The 18,424-nt window shown below is 41.2% G+C and overlaps 1 protein-coding gene across 1 annotated transcript in view; it reads right to left on the bottom strand.

The window, feature by feature from the left end:
* FAM222B (family with sequence similarity 222 member B) overlaps positions 1-18,424 on the bottom strand; it is a 267,662-nt gene that overhangs the window by 243,784 nt on the left and 5,454 nt on the right. The window lies entirely within an intron of this gene.

The raw sequence follows: 18,424 nt of genomic DNA on the forward strand, positions 1-18,424 counted from the left end.
TAAACGTGGTAATACTACCTAATCTACCACAGGGGATTCTTGGTAAAAAATTAATGAGTTTAATATTGCCATGTTATTAAAAATGAACAGGGTCAAATTACATTCAGAAGCTAGGCACTTTTCAAATAAAGTAGAAGCCTCAGTGTGTCCCAAATAAATTTGTGAATAAGGCACGCAAGACATCTCTGCACCCTACTCGGATTTCCCCTTTGTATTCTTACAAAAAGCAAGGCACCATTTCACAAAAGATAGGGTTGAAAATGAAGAAGGCAAAACATGTGATCCCAGGTCCCACATCAATACTTTTGCAGTACAGTATTCTGGTGACCAGTAAGTAGCAGTGCTTAGTGAGAATAAAGTTCTGAATATTCAAGTTTATACATGAATTGAACAATTACAGATATTTTATGCTGAGATTAAAAGTGTGTTCACAAGTACACAAACCGCAATCGCTAACCACTATGGCCAACATCTGACAATATAGGAGGAAGCAGCAACCTAGGCCACAGCAATGATCCACACAACTGCCTCACACCATTACAAAATAGTGGTATAAACTAGCTCATTTTATCGACCTTACAAAATGCAGGATGCGTAATCTCAAAATGATTCAAACCATGGTTTCGTATTTTTATACTCCTAGCTCATTTTATTGACCTTCGAAAGTGCAGGATGTGCACTCTCGACAGGATTCAAACCATGCCTTCAGGGCCCAGTGTTCTAGATTTTAGTGAATCAGACAACCAAGCAAATCATCCGCTACTAATAGTGGGATACCAACAACGAGGCTTCAACGTTTAGGACACCTCTTTAAAAAATGGGGTTAGTCTCACTATTCCAAGATGAATGAAGATATTTTCTAACAATTATCTTATTACTGTGTCAAGATTTTCCTCAGGTCGTCCTGCTGTTAAGAAGCATCTTGAAGTTAGAGTTGCACAGCATTCCCTTTGTTTCAACTCAACAGTAGTAGGCGTAGCAACCAAGCCTCACTCAGAGGAGGTGCGGGAAATGCAGCAATTTATCACAATAAGAAAGGGTCAACTTGCAGCCAACAGCATGCCTGCTCTTTTCATTTTATGACCTAATCGCATAGTCCAACATTCACAGGGAGTATTCCCAACGTTTAAATTATTCATGAACACTCTCCCCATGCACTGGAATATTGTGCCCACTGAAAAGCAAACGCATACTGCTATGCAGAATATACATATCATGGGAGATTGACATTGTCTCATTACCTGGGTAGCCAAGACAACGGGTGAGCTTACACAAATAGCTCTGTCAATTCATAATAGGCGGGAAACTGAGGTGGATAGAGTATTTCACGCTAAAGAATGGGATTGTAGACTAGCTTACACTTCCCCAGTTTCTAGGAATGCTAGATTCAATTTCATACAGTTCAACATTCTCTATAGGGCATAATTTACCCTGCCAAGATCACCAAATTATTTCCAGGATCCATCGCCTGCTGTCCTCGCGGTTACTCAGCAGAAGCAGACATGCCTGGGTGGCAAATTCCGTTCCACTCGCGGAATTTGGGTAATTTCGAGTTCAGTGGAGAACGCGAAAGTTCCATAAATTCTGGGATCCGCGGCTTCGAGGAATTTTTTGCTTGTTCGCGCTTTCAAAATGCGTGTTCGCAAGATATTTCCCCCGAGCACGCGAACAGCGTTCGCGAACAGGAAAAAAAGCTTTGTGAACAAGCAATTCCGCGTGTTCGCAGAAACTTTGCATGCTCGCGGAGATTTTTTACCGTTTCGCGGAGCTTTGCGTAGCCCGACTACGCAAATTCCGCCCACCCCTAAAGCAGACATGCTAAGAGCTACGGTCATGCCCATCTCTATCACATATTGGTCAACAGTCACTTCGCAACTTAAGTCACAGGGTGTTCAACCTTAATTAAACTGGATAACTGGATTGAGGGCATTTCAGAGCACACACAAAAAAACGTACTGCCAGATACCTTATCCTTACTGCTTATAAAACTAGCCATCATAAGACACAGGTTAGCTACCTCGTCCCCACACTCAAAGCATGAGTCAACTCAGTCTTTAATGTTGTAGGGGGAAGCTAAGAATAAAGCACTCAAAAGCGAGGAAGTCCAAGGCCTGTGTAAACAATCTTTACCAGGTGTGGGAAGCACTGATGACTGAATTCCACACTGCTGCGAAGGATGATTCCCTTACGCCTTAAGACACACTACCACCAATAGTCTAAATGTCCTATATTCTACTAAAGAGCTCGCTTTTACTGGTCACGCACTCATAAAACTCTCACTGACGGTAAATGGCCTCCTTTCCCTTTGTCCATAGGTGAAGATGAAGTAAAACAGCCCTCAATCGCTACCTACAGTCAGTTGATATAATGCTATATTTAATTGCGTGTAATGTCATGTTGCCTGCTTTATAGTTTAAGACCAGCCTTTATTAATCCATCGCAAGAATAGCATTTGCCTATCAAATCACACTGCTTAATTTTTGCCTAAGCATGTAAGCAACTGATTTAGGCACACAATACTTTTATTTTGATTATCCCAATACATAATAGCAGACTTCAAAGGAAATATAAAACATTTTTGTATATGTATATAACCACGATTTTTATGCTGTACAATGCTATGTTAGAGTTAAGAAAATCAATTTTAAAAGTTTTTTTAAAAAAATACAAATAAAACAACCAATCAACAGTATTATTGTTTATGAAAAGATGGCGAGTTCCATCACTAACATACAGGGGCAAGGTTTACAAATTAACTAGCTTCATGAAGCTCACAACTTTAGGAATCCCGCTAGTCTAAATTTTCCAATAATTTAGCTACACTCTTCGCTCAGTGCAGAGCTTTGCCCCACACAAAAATTGTATTATGTACATTGTAGGAACACAGTCAGTAACTGCAGCAAGATATTAAACAAACTTACATTGGAACTGCAGCACGAGTTGCAAGACCACTTTGGAAAAGTAACCAAAAATAGAATCAATGTTTCTGAAGGTTATAGATGGCTGCAGTGATTGCGTGTTTTAAATAACGTGGGGCAACCGGCAACCTCGTAGTAAGGAATAGAGGGACTAAAAAAATATATTCTGAATCTCAATACATTCCAGTACAATGATTCTTGACTTGAGGCCTGCAGACCCGAGAGGGGTCTGTGACACCTTCCAAAGGGCCCATGATTATTATTTATTTTTTTTTTTTAATAAATGCAAGTAATTTTAACAGTTTAATAAAGTACATATGCATGGAAAGCAAAATGAGTACAAATGAACATATAAAAACCTCTAATTTCCCCCTGACTTCTGTTCCTTCCTTCCCGGTTGCGCCTCCTAATGGAGAGTTGTCAAAGGCACCTCGATACTGGTCAATAGAGCACAATGAAAAATATGCTGGTGCATTCACAAGATCAAGTGCTTTAGATCTCGGAATTCCATGCGGTTTTGTGCATCTCTAAGCAAAAAGACAATAGGTTCCTGTTACACCAATGTGTTTTATCGCTGCTTTACTCTATGAAGGGATATGAATTTCCTCGACCTCTTATACTATGGCGATTCACTGAAAACAATTAAACCGTGCTATACTTAAACAGCTTAACTTCATGCCATTTGTAAGGATTAATGAAAGTACATAATCATTAGGACTATAAAATAGGCACACAATCGTCTACCACATTAGTTCAACATATGTACCGCCAAAGAGGACACGGACACCGCTCCATCTGGCAACCCAAGGGAATCAGAAAGTCTGAAACAGGAAAAATTGTGAGGCCTTTAAAAACAAGCATTTACAATGCAACAGGTCTCGCAATGACATTATTTTGAGCTATTAAAATTGTAATTGGCAACGTCCTTAAAAAAAAAAAAGGCATTGCTATTTACAATACCAAAAGCAACACCTATTGCCTTGCTTATTAAAGTTTTTTTTTAAAGTGTGTTAGGGGCGGGGGGCAGAGCCCTGTGGCGACTCACTGGAGAGCGCCTTGAGTGCTGCGCCCATCTCGGCAGTGCCAATGCCGCCCGTGCTTGTCACAGGTCTGTCACTCTGCTGTTCATCTTACCGAGGTCGATATTAGGGCCTCTGATTCGCAGCATAGTAGCACCTCGCGGCGCTATGATGGAGGGCTAGCAAAGTGTTCCATAAAACAAGCTGATATTTTTCAGTGAGCGGAGCGGACGCACAGAGGGCGCTAAGGGCCTCTCCTGCTGCCCGAGGCGCTTTATCATCAGCAGTCAGTGGCAGGACTGAAGCAGTAGCTTAGTGCAGACTCCGGTATTTATTCACCCACTCGTCCTGCAAGAGAGAAACCGTGAGGGCACCGGTCCTGGCAGCTGCCCTGCAGTCCCATAAGGTGGCCACACATTACAGAGGCACTTAACCACTCCACCCATCCCGTACCAGGCATCACCTGACAGTGCTTGTCTCCACATGGCCTCTCTACTCATGTCACTATCAATGCACTAGATGTCTCCTAAAGCTGCCTTCCTGTGCTCCCTCTGCTCAGACCGTCAGTATTAGTCCCTCTTCTGGCACTTTCAAAGCTTGACATCCCTGCACAGACAACGATGTCCATTTCCATTATGCTTTTTCAGCATTCACCTGTAAACGTCAAGTGCCGTAAATGAAACGTATGTTGTAAATTCTTAGCTGTTTTCAACAACAGCCCTCATCATACTGAACACTCAAGAGGGCAGTGTCACAACCGAGAAGTTAAAGACAGGCTGGGCACAGTCTGAACTAACTTCTAAAGCACCAGCACAGCAGTGAGAACACCGGGCGGCGTTAAAACCTCACAGTGCAGGGAATATCTAGGACAAGTTTCACAGACACCAAACAAGTACAGTTGCTGAAGCACCGAGAGACCACAGAGTTCACTGTTATAGACAACACTCGCTTACCTCTGTCAGACACACTCTATTTAGAGTAGAGAAGCAGCGTTTCAAACAGGTACGTACACTCCAGTTTTAACCCCTCCCCCCCACCCCTCCCCCCTTCTTAGTGCAAAGTAGCCCTGCAGCACTGGGTATATCCCCTTCCATCGCCTTTTCTTGTTTGTCTATAGCTTTACTTTTCAGGATTAAAGAAAACAGAGGATTATAGTTCACCCGGGCCGCTGTCAGAAGTACCACCTGGTCTCCAAATGTACCCCTTATTTGATCATCTACCGCTGACTAATTCAAATGGCTCCGATTATATTTACACTTGTTAAGGCCACACTATATACTATGATGTAATGTTGATTTGGCACATAACTTAGTCACTGCTGTTGCACAGTTCTAGTAGCTCAGATTACTTTTAACTGTATGAAAACACATGTTACCTTGTGTTATATTACAATACATTTCATACATTGTATTGGCCTCGGAGGGTTGAAACGCCTGCTGGTTGCTCGCAGAGCTCTCTAGCAGCCACTCGTCAGCAGCTTTGCAGGTGTTACACCAGAAAGCATACTGAAGTTTGAGTCCATCACTCCAAAGGACTCACACTTCAGTATGTGTCCCAGTGCCCACAGAAAGGGCGGGGTGGTATAAATGCATTCACTGTTTAAAACTGAGCAGCTGTTTCTCCATTCTACACACAAAAAAGCCTGGAAAGCTCTACTTGAAGACACCGAGGCCCCCAGCAATGACCTCAGTCGAGGTGCTCACTCCTGGCTTGAACATTTAAACAGTCCCTTTGATCGGACACACGAGAGTCTGGATTAAACTGACCCCTTGTCGGATAAATGGAAAATTCTGGAAAACCTTAATTGCCAGAAGACAATTCTGATTTTTTAACGATTCCCACGTTTTTCAATGACTCGTGTTGCCTTATTCTATTAACTCCTATAGAGGTCTGACTTCGATCAGGAGGGGCACTTCACCTTTTGGATACAAGCATTTGCAATGCAATAGGTCTCGCATTTACGCTACTTTGAGCTATTGGCATTGTAATGACAATGCCTTTTATTTGTTTTTAAAACCAAAACCTAAATAAAAGGCATTGTCATTTAAAATGCCAATAGCTCAAACTTGCGTAAATGCGAGACCTATTGCATTGCAGATGCTTGTTTAAAGACCTGTGAAGTACTCTGGTGCGGCTGTGTGAGTGCCCGGGACTGTCTCAGCTGACACATGACGAGGGGTGTGGGATGAGCTGAAGCCCAGTGTGTTTAAAAGTGCCTGAAAGCACGGGAGCAGGGCGAGAGGTGGCTTTTTCCAGCAGTGGAAACGATGTCAAAGTGAAAAATCAAAATGATTTTAGAGGTGGTGAGGTAGGCAACACTTGTGTAGCGCACCGCTACGCAAGATTATTTATGCACTATAGTTAGAAGAGTTTGGAGGCAGGGACGAGTTCAATAATAAAAGTGGGCTCAATATTAAGAGTGAGTTGTTCACTGATCACTTTTCAGTCAGGAATTAGGAGTGTGCTCAGTGGTCAGGTCACACCTAATCCTCGCCTGCGCGAGATCACTATCCGACCTCATACAATTTGTTGGCCCGAGTCCGTTGCCCTGTGGTCATGTGTCCACTTGTGTAAAGCTCTCCTATGGCTGGCAGTCACAGCAAAGAGGACAATGCTTAAATGGGAAATCGTTCAAAGAGTCGAGTGCTTTGTAAAGAAGAGAACACTTTCAAAGACCTGCTCGACAGACTCAAATCTCACAGCCCATTAAAACCACACAGTTGTTTTAAGGTGGGGCGGGTGGTGGGAGAGAGGACATGAGCCTGAGGTGACAAAGTGATCTGCTCCACTGGACCATTTGACAGGGGAGTACCAGGTGGCGTCAGCCAGCCGGGGAGGGCGCACGCTCCATGCGAAGAGGCAAAATCAGTTCGAGATTACAGAGCGGATTAACAGAGGTGGAGCAGAGGGCCAAGGCTGGGGATGGAGTGAGGAGGGCGACGACTTCCCAGAGAACACCAGTCGCAACACCCTGTTGTCTACCCATCAAAACATTACACTTTTTTTCTGTTTTTCACCTTGAACTAATTATCACAAGCACATTCACAGAGCTCTCAGTGCACTCTAATTTATTCTGTAATGGAGTAGCCACTGTTGTGCCAGTGCGTTCACATTTAATTGCAGAACCCTCAGAGCGCTGCTCTGCTCCTATTAGCAGCATATAATGGAATCTTAGTGCTCAGTTAGGGGCCTCAGTGTGCAGCGTAGTGCCTGCAGACTTTCTTATCTTTAGGCGGGGGCATCTCTTTCTAATTAGCATGGCTGCACTAAGGCCCCCTAGAGATAAGAAAGTTCTTCACAACAGCCGTGAAGCAGATGACCCAGTCCGGATGGGCAGTCCAAAGGGAGAAAGGGCACAGTGACCAAAAAGCATAATTTTCAATGGGAGGCCAGCGTTTAGCATAAACGCTGACGTGACCCAACGAAAATGATGGGCGGGGCTTCAAGTCCCCTTCTGAAATCTCCTCTCTCAATATGTCTCCCTGAGCATGCAGCGCATGAGCTGCAACGCTAGGCGAGACCTAAAAAGAAGAGGATGGTAAAGGAAAAGATTTTAAAACTGGACGCAAATTAATTTTTGCTGAGATCCTAAGCAACTTTCAGAAAGGTTGCTTTGTCCAAAACACTGGCAGGCGAGTCGTTCATACCAAATAAAGAGGGGAAAAAATGTAGAATTCAGAAACCATGAAATCACAGCTTGGAAACTTTCGGCTGATAGGCTTAAAATGCATAGAAAGATATATGTATGCTTAGGTACAATATGAAGTTCTATAGTGAAATGGAAAAATACTTAACCTGCATGCCAAATTCGTTGGCTGATTGGGTTAGATTTTCTAAGGTTCGGAGGGAAGGTTAAAAAGAGTAATTCGGAATATGTTATGCTGGGAAATTTTAGTGGATGTGCACAGCAAAACCAGGTTTCTCTCTTTATATCAAACTTTGGGATAGAACATACTTCATTACATTCAGTCATCAAGTTTGTTTAACTCAGGTCAGTTCTATGGGAGATATGTAATTTTAGATGGATATTTTTCCTGGTATGTGGAGGAGGAATTGAGGACAGAAGTGGAATATCTGAAAATGTTTGTCTGACATGGTAGGATACAAACATAATACAAATATGGTTAATGTTGTGCAATGTTATGAATGCAAAACAGTAGAGGGTCAGAAATGTACTACTATGTTTAATCAATTTGCTTACGTTGCTTCACTATTTATGTACTCGGAGTTCAACGATTTGAAGTACAAAATAAATGCGGACACGATTACATCAAGGCAACTTCAAAGTTTGTCACATTTAACTAACTTTATGTAAAAGGATAGGATCTACGTAGAATTTCTGTGCACTAGAAACATTACATAAACACAAATTTGAATGTTTTAAATACAAAAACGGACTATTAATATCTATAACTCATAATCAAAGGGAATGGGTCACTTGTAACTGAAAAAAAGGGTTCTGGATCGTTCTATCCTTTTTGCAGTCCCGAGTTCGGGCTGCTGCGCGGCCGCCGTGAGCGCGTAGCCTAGTGTGATTAGTAAACACGGGGAAAGAGGAAATTTTACTAATCACACTAGGCTACGCGCTCACGGCGGCCGCGCAGCAGCCCGAACTCGGGACTGCAAAAAGGTAATCTTTTTGTATCACTTCTGACTCCACCGGGGCAATTAAGGGAATCCTTTGGTATTAAGACACCTGACCATAATTCACACTATGGGCACTTTACCGAGAAAAGTCACTTTTAATCGTCACTCAACCCCGCGACTTTTTGTAATTACCTTTATGGTTTATACAAAGTAGCCCCTTACTTCCTGACAAAAGAGGAACTGATAAAACATTCGAAAGTACAGATGTTTGAGCACTACATAAGCCCCCTTTTGATAAATTACAGCAGTATGATAAAGACTTGCCATTTTAAACAGTTCGCTTTTACAGTGTTACAAAGATTTGCCATTTTTTCGATGTCTGCTTGAATTACGAATTAATACTTAGAAATTAACCAGTACTCGCATCATCGTTTGTCTCTTTTTATATTTTTTTGTTCTTAGGCAACATTAACCTTGAGGTACTCTCAGACCTCGTGTTTACGGAGTAACCCTGTAAACCCTCTTTCAGAACTGGATATCACCAGTTCTCATAACCACTAGGTCCTGAAGAAAGCCCAACGACCCCCCTCGGGGGCACTGGAAGGGCAGAAACATGTCGACCTTTTTGATCTGGACACCAACAAGTGCAATGGCTACATAATTTGACCTACTGCACGATTTTTTCACTTTTTTAGAAGTCTCCTCACACACCGGACAGAATAAATATCTCTTAGGTAGTGTGAGAAAGACATTTTTAACGTCACAATAACACTTTTGCACGACTATTTCTGATCACTACTGAAAAATCAGTGGTTCCCTCCAGGTGGAGGAAGCATTACATAAAAAAGAGACCCAATGATAATGCTGACACATATAAACAAGGCGGAGAATCAAGATAAACCGCCATACCACCAATAATACGTGATTGAGGGTTCTCAAAATACCAACCGAAGGTACTGACGGATAGAACGATCCAGAACCCTTTTTTTCAGTTACAAGTGATCCATTCCCTTTGATTATGAGTTTACGATAGGAAGCAGAATGGATGACAGCTTCTTCTAGCTCCCCCCTCTTTTGATTATAATATATTAATATCTATAGCCAGCTTGCTAAAGGGTATGCAAGTAGAAGCTTAAAAATCAAGTTTGTAAGAAATGAGAAAGTGCATCACCACATAAAAAGCTGAATTTAGTGTATTGTAAATAGTTACAGTGTCATTATTGTATTGATAGTCAAAAATAGGTACCATTACGATTTGATTTCATATTCACCTTGTTGAAGTGATTATATACATGAAATCTGACGGAAATTGTATTTGCATTCCTGCAGCACTCCACGGTGAACGTCGTTTTTTTCGGCCAATAGTAGGCGGTGATTTCAGTAATAAAAGTTAGGCCATGCGATTATTAACTTGTACTAAGAATTTTTAGGCCAGTCATGCAACCATGTTGATTTTATATCCTGTAGGTGCGTCATATGTGGATTTGGCTCTCATGTCAATAAGCTGAAGGAAACCCAAATACTGTATAATTAGGTGGTATGCACAGACAGAAAGGAAGACTAAACAAGTGCTTTATACAACGAGAACTGGCCGCGGAGATGAAAGATACGCTGTAGCATGACTATGGTCACCATCTTGGAAAGGGCATTATTAGCATAGTGCAACACAACCCGTTCCTGGAAAAGCATAAAGTTGCGCGCCCAATTTACATGAACAACAAAACATTTTGAAATGCAGGCATTCAACAAAAAAAAAATTACACGAACCATCGTTCGTTTAACCGAGGGCAGACTCCTTTCTGATAAATGGTTGAAAAAGGGTCCTTCGAGTGTAGGATTCTTAGCTTTCAACTACTGAACACATCCCTCTCATTGCACACGAGAGAAAGATGCACTTGGTGAAGCAATAATCAAACCTGCAGCCTCCGATATGCGATCTCAGGCCTGCGCCTTCGAAGCTGGCCCCCAGGCCATGGACAGGCTGCACTAAAGAGCCATTAATGAACCTTTCCCATTCCTTCGAGAACACACATCTCCCATCTCCACATCGCACGGAGACTCAGCTGGGGGCACATCCCAAGGACCAATGAGCCGAAACAAACATTGCTCTTATTTGCTTTAGAAGGCCAGGCAAGAATCCTGAATAACAGAACGCGCATCTGTCATTTAAGAGCCTGAACACACCATGCCACATATCGCAACGTATTTCTGTACTTTCAGAAAGGCAATCGCACGCTCTGCACTGAACACGGGGCAACTTTCCTTCACTGCAATGGCAACGTGAACCCGAAATTAAAAGTAATCATTTGAAGGAAAGGATTAGATAAGGAGCCAAATTACATCCTACCTCTCTTCACAACAGAAATATGCTTAAGAAGCAAACACGAAAAAAAGTATCTAAAATAAATGATGCACCTCTTTGCAACATCAAAGAGGTGCAACATTTTACAGAGATGACCTCGACTAATGAAAGTGCACATTAAACCAGTGCAGTTTAAAATTAAGTCTCTACCAACAGGACAGCCATTTTAGTGCAAAGAACACTTAGAAACATGTCTATTCTAAAGGCGTTAAAAAATCAAAATGTCATCTTTGTTTAAAGCACAGTGACTTCAGATCTCCGTCTCAGTAAGAGGTGTACTCTTTTAAATACACTACAGTTCAAACAGAACGACTGGTGAGATGAGCTATGAAGGTCGGTTAAAGGCAAAATGGAGACAATTACAAGAGATGTGGCATGCGATTTCTTCGATGTACATAAAAGGTGACCTATGTCAATTAGCGGTTCTACAAAAGAAAAACGATCAGGATTAGGTGTTCCAACGAAATTAGTATTATATAAATCTCTCATTAATACCAAATCCCTCTCAGAGGAAGACTACATTTCAAACAATGCGCAAAAATATCAACAACCACGTAATCAAAGAGAACACAAAGACAACGAGAAAAGCAAGTCATGGAAACAGAGAATAGGAAGGAATGTGCAGGGAACAGATGCAAGACCGTGAAGGTAAATGAGCGATGAACTATTAAGACAAATCGAATCAGGCCACACACTGGTAGGGCCTGAGCCGAGGCTGCTCAAGACAAAGTGACTAACGTGACCTGCCAAGAAGACCTAGCTTCTCAGTGGGGAGCCAAACTATAAAGAGGACGACATGAGACAAGAAGGCATGCACATGTATTTCCCCAGTGAAAATGTTGTTTAGTTTCAGATGTGTACTCCTCTAGAGCTCCGTGGCAATTACGAGGACGGCGCCGAATCTCAAGTGCTTCTAAGGTACTAGGTATGACATTCTCTGTATTGCTACAGATGCCCTTCCAACACTCTCAAGCTTTTGCGAGGGACTTCACCCAGAAATTAGACAAGCATAAGAACGGGTAACGGAAATTGTTAGAATTAACATGCATCTACCTGGCAAGAGACCTCGAAACAATGACAGTCAGCTACAAAGAAACACCAAGCCTTCAGATACCTGACAAAATCCAAGGCAACCCTTCAAGCAGCCAAGCCACATAGCTGCAGAATATAGATGAAGTAACTTATTGGAAAATGTAGGTTATTACTGCCATTTGCTTTAATAATAAAACAAAGACATCCTATTCAAGAGCAACACACAGTCTAATCAGAATAAAGGGCTTGGATTTATAGTAAACTGTTAACAATTCGCAATGATGACATGGGTTTGCAGGGTAGTGTCCAGCAAACAGAAGTATTTGAGGTAGGTCTTAGCAGGCCAAAACAACCAAAGCGAGATCGAGCAATAATCTGATTTTCTGAATTGGAGCCTCTACAATATAGCAATGTAAAAAAAAAAAAAAAAAATGGCGAGGAAGATGACATGCCTAGCCAAGTCGTTACAATTATTTTTTTTACTGCAATAACCCTGTACAAAAATAAACAAGCATTGGCATAGCTAATAGGTATCTCCTGGGACCTTATAAGTGTTTAGTTATGCAGCACAATTGCCTTGGTGCAACAACATTAACTGTTGCATGGCTAAGCACTTATAAGGTCCCAAAAACGAGACCTATTGGCTATGCCAATGCTTGTTTCCTTTGATCTATGACTAGCATTATTAGGCTGAACCATGAGCTTTCCATCCAAGATTGGTCTGGTCCTCGTTGCAGCCCTTCAGTATGCCGATCATACAATTCTGATGGACTGCACGCAGGTGGGTTTGTCATTTTTTTTTTAATCAATATCAAAAAGTATAAAGTCATCCGCAAATACTTGTGGTCAAAACTAACATAGTTGTTTCTGGACATGGGAAATCTAAAGATGCCAGTTGTTACATAAATGGTTATCGAGTCCCACGATCAAACAAGTTCTGCTACCTGGGGCTGTGGTTTGAACACCTGGAGTAACACAAAAAAATATCTTAAGTGTTTGAAGAATAAAACATACTTGGCTCATGCATTAAGAAAGAAATCTCTATTTAAACTCTCCATGCCCCACTGTCGCCTCAATTCCTGCTGTAATTCAAACCACGTTCCTGCCTGCAGCACTTATAAAAGAACCTAGGCACATGTTGGTAAAGCCTGTGGGCTTTTAGATCTGATGGACTGTCAGCTGATTCCCTCACTGTTCAATCTTAAGTATCAGCCTCCCAGTTCCAGATTCGCACAGATCTGGCTTTACGTGTGCTGGAAAGTGATGCACAAGGGCAGACATTCGGTTCATGGGCCAGGGTGAGAGCAGTCATCTATAAGAATCAGTAAAGGCCGTCTTATGCTATGGCATTAAACCAAAGCATGCCTCATTGATGATACAATTAGTTTGCAAGTGCACTGGAGAACTAGGATGTCTACAGAGAGCGAGAGGGGGCATGCCATGTGAGCTTTAAAAAGGTGCTGAAAGGCAAAGTTATGAAAGGGTTTTTTGTGGTCGATTTCTTTTCACTAAGCCTAATAATCTGTTCTCTCTAACTTCTTTTGTAGTATCAAAATTCACCTGTCGTAAATTCATTGGATTGCGTCTTATGTAGCTCTTGCTAGCAGAGTCACTGTTGTACATATATCCTTTGTATGCATGAGGGTGGAGTTGGATCCGACGAGTCACCTCAGGAACACTTGGCGCGTGCCAGGAGTTTAGTCACATCACACCTTGTTTAAGTGGGGATCACCCTGAACTCATAGGACCGATAACAACATTTCTGGGCTTTACCATTAATACTTTGATAAAATAGCCCTCTGCCATTGCACAGCTAAAAGCCATCCTGCTGTGAATTTAATATGGCACAGGGAGGGGCTAGATAGAGTAATGTATTTATGTTTTGGGAGGAAGAACAGGAAAACAGCAGTTTATAGTTAAGGTGTACTCTAACTTAACTTAACTTGTGTTATAATAAGTCCATAGGCTGTGACTTTGAAGAAAGCTTTGGCTGCTGCTGTGACTAAGATGTGTTGACTTTTTTGTAAGAAAGGGTGAGCAGTGTCTGAGCTAGCCTGAGACTTTTTTCTCACATGTTTAATTGTCTAAATAAGGCAGATTTATTTCATCTAGACATCGAGTTGTCATACTATAATATTGTTAGTTATTCAAACAATAAAGAGTGAACAATGATAAAAATTCCAGCATGTCAAATGTTGCTTTCCCAAAAACACAGGTTTGGCTGAAAGGATCATTCATGAAATGGGGCACATGAGCTCCCCATCATACATCACCATGAACTTCCAAAGTCCACCGCCCTGTACCCTATAATGCACATTGGCCTTTGACTCTGAACTGTACATCAACCTTTGCCAGCCCAATGCACACACCTAGTGGGCAGCTCATGGAAAAGACCCAGTGATCGTCTCATGCAGTAATCAACTGCGCCTCGGATGTACGTCACCCTAGAACTGCTCCATGTTTACACACTTAGGTACATACATCTTTAATGCTCACATAGGGCACATCAAAGTGTGCGCTCCTGGTGTACAGCACCACACTGCTGCTCGACCATCCTGTGGTCTACCGATGCAATCTTTAATGTGTTTCATGCTAAACAGTGGTATGCATGACTCTTGGTCTGTGTGCATTGTATGCATTTAAAACGTATTGTTTTGGCTGTGTATGTGGGTGCCTGTATGTTTGTTGGACTTTGTGAAAACAGGTCTGTCAGCCTGTGCATACGGGTTACTATATGTCGAAATATCAACAAGGCATTGTGCTTCCAAATGCAAGAGACCTTTATGAACTATAAATGTTTCATGAAAGCACGCTGCTGCACTCTTTACTACACCAGTGCCTGTATACACGAGGAGCCAGGAAGGTAAGAGCAAAGAAACAGATGATAAAATTGGGCCAACCAGTAATGAGAGTGAGTAAAAAGTGAAAAAGCCCGCAAAGGCAGACAAAAAGGGAAGAGGAAAAGGGGCAAAACACAATGAGAGAACTGAAAAGGACAGAAAAAAGGAAGCAAAACGACGAGGAGAGAACCTGCAAAAAAACTGGAAGGTTGAGAGGTGGAAGGAGACAGAATTCAGATCCATTGACAGAGCTAGACAAGTGAAAATAAACACAATCCTTTAGAAATGACAGAGAAAAAATCGTAAACAAGCACGCGCGAAAAGCATGGACTGCGCGGGCGCCGAAAGTTAAAGTGATCGAGATGCACTTAATTACCCGTGATGGAGAAAAGACAGATGGCGGCTGCGCGTGTTCACGCGCACATGCACGCAAGCTTGAGGCCAGCAAAAGCCTCTGGTAGCACTTTGAAAACCCCCTTACTAAAAGTAGAGCAAGCAGCGCATGCGCTACTCTAGGCTCGACCTAAAAAACAATGGTGCTGCCTACACCTAGTTGCCATATGTTTGAAAAAAAAAATTATTTAAAAAACATGAACCACACCATAAAGTTTTAATACATCAGGTGATTGTCAAAAGGGAGGTGAGCTTAAAACGGGTATGGAGGCCCATTTTAATGCACATCACAGACAAATATGATACTTCTTGGAGAAAAGATACGGTAATATGGACTGTGTTTTACTATTAACAGAAGACAGTTTAAACACACAAGGATGTCTAAAAATAAATGGACATGGAATAGAAAACAAAATTATTATTAAAGTACTCGCACACTAGAGTTGGTACCGAAGTGCACACTTCAAATGGCCTCATAAAACAGGGATGTGTGCTGGCTCCAGCTCTGTTTACTCTCTTCGTGCTAGACCTCACTGATTCCCATAACAAATAAAATCAGATCCACGAAAGGTAGCGCAAATTCACTTACCTACAGTAAAATAAGCGGAAGACACCTTTCTAATAATAAAAACCCTGATTAGCTTACAAAGATTAGTGGATGAAACCGGAGCCTACTTCATCAACAGAAACCTGGAAACTAATCTAGAGAAATCCAAAACTGTAGGAAATAGGTTCAAAAAAGCAAGGTGCCGCCTGGTTCATCAACAATGAAAATGTTAAAATTGTAAGATGATACAAATACTCGGGCATCATGTTTGACCACTGTGGCTACTTTTAGGAGCCAAACGACTTCTTGAAAAAAAAAAAAAGGCCTTAATGCACGCACTTAAACTGCTATACTCCAAATCACATGGTCTTCCCTTTGAACCACTTTTGAAAATCTGTATAAGCAAGTTAGAAAAAGCTTCACAATTATAGACTGGGCGCACTAACAAGTGGCAACCTGACAATCACAAAAATCTACAGAAATATGTTTTGATTACTACTAAACTCTTTCCAATGGCACACCAGGCTGGAATGAGTGCTTCAAAATCAGTCAATCAAAACAACTGACATTTGTCAAATTAATGCAGAAAATGAAAGAAATTCCAACACCAAGTCACTATATTCAACCCTACTAGCCTCCAAAACAAAATCCATGGGTTGAGTTACCATACACATCATGAAACCTTCTGGGCTTAGAAGATCTGTGTTCTGGCACAATAAATTACAACCCATTAAAAAATGGTTAAAAAAAATGACAAAAAAAGAGACCCATTGAAGGCAGAATTTTATTAAGCAAACATTTCCATGTATGATCTACTATAAATACACAAAAGCTGCTTTTACCTCAGGGTTATCTGTGATAAACCTTTGCAGCCAGAGTAAAACTGAAATGTATGCTACGTTGATTCAGTTTATTTCCAACAAAGGACAAATCTTTACCATAGAAGCCTAAAGACCATGGCTCCAGTTGGAGATTCTGCAGATACAAACTAGAATCAGTGTTACATTTTTTATACACATGCGCCAAATTCAGAGATGACAGAATTTACATTCTTAAACCATTCTTTGACTGGATGTATATCAGAACCTGCCACCAAGGTGTGACTGCATGTCTAGATGGCACCAATATTCAGCTCAATTGCAGGCTTACTAAATTTTTTACAACACTGGAAAAGAAAATATCCATAACTGATATTCTACCAGAATGAATTCTAGATTCCCGCTGCGGATCCTGCTGTAAACATTTAGACTCAGCATCACATCTTTCATGCACATGCCCCGAATGGAGGATCAACAGAATTATTCTTCTCAAAGTACTTTATTTTCGATGAAAATTAGATCTTGCAGCCAATTTAGGACTGCATGCTTGGGTGGCTCTAACAAAGTTGAACTACAGGTTTCCTAAATGTATTATTGTATAGATAAAAGAATCAATACCCACATTCCACCAGAACTAACGTTTTTATGCATTTAATTTATGCACGATTTTAAAACACTAAAGATTTTGATTAATATAACAATAAATGCTTACTAACTGCACCTCTCGTAAGTTGGTTATCCATACATGATCAGGCTAAATTGGCTTCACTCAGACTAAAGACAGCCAATGGCCAAAGAGGGCTGACACACAGTATCATGTTTTATACTGTGGTGGACAAAAGCAAAAGGTGAATGGCAGCTGAATAGAACAATGGAGAGTGCCATATACATTTTTTTTTTTTTAATTAGAAGATGCTTCTAGGCCAGTCATTAAAGGAAGCATCGGCAGAGCCAATAGGTCTGGCATTGGCTGCCAACTTTTGGTTTTGTCAATGATTGTGAATGTTTTTTGTACCACTGTACAGGGGGACTACCTTTTATGTTTTTAAGTGCATGTTTTAGTCAGCAGAATGCCATCACTTGCAGAAAGGTAAGTCAGTGCCTTAAGTGGACTGTGCATATGCCCAATGCTGCATACTGAGGTGAGCAGAACAAAAATGTTAAAGACACACTGATAGATCAATGGATGAAGGGAGCTGGCGGAAAGTGCATATAAATAAGTATATTATATAAATAACCCTAAATAAAAACAAAAGGTCATGCCCAAATTTGGACATAAAAATAAAAAAAACACCAATCTTCTAAGATTCCCGACTACATTTTGTTCCATGACTTCTAACATTTTTGGGATTGAGGGCACTTCTATAATGAAACATCACAAAAAAACAGTACTTCCCCTTTGAATGACCCAATCCCCAGTGAGAGTTAAGTGAGATAGCGTCAAAGGTGCACATACTAGTTTTCCCTAAGATATCTGGAACTGCAATTGTCTTTTTAAAACAATCGCTAAAGCTCTTCTTTCAATAAGCAACTCATTTTTCAATGATTACTATGGAACGGGACAGCACATAATATGGTCTTTATACTGTGGAATTAAAGAGTGGGGACATGAGTTTCACCGAGAGCTTACACTGTAGTCTGGTCTCCAGGAGAATATCTGAATGAGGTTAACTGTGAGGCACAGCTTGCTTCACAATCATTTTATTTTAAACTTTCAGCACCTTCAACAAAAAAATGGTATTGTTGGAAACGGGCTGTGACTACAACACTCGAACTTATCCAACCTTACAGGACCACAAAGGTTTCTGAGAAATTATGTATTTACTGTATTTGCCCCCCAAGCCACTATCCGATGCATAAAGAACATAAGAATATAAGAATCAGTAAAGGGCGTCCTATGCTATGGCA

The sequence above is a fragment of the Triturus cristatus genome, chromosome 3_2 (assembly GCF_964204655.1).
Source record: "Triturus cristatus chromosome 3_2, aTriCri1.1, whole genome shotgun sequence".
NCBI lineage: Eukaryota > Metazoa > Chordata > Amphibia > Caudata > Salamandridae > Triturus > Triturus cristatus.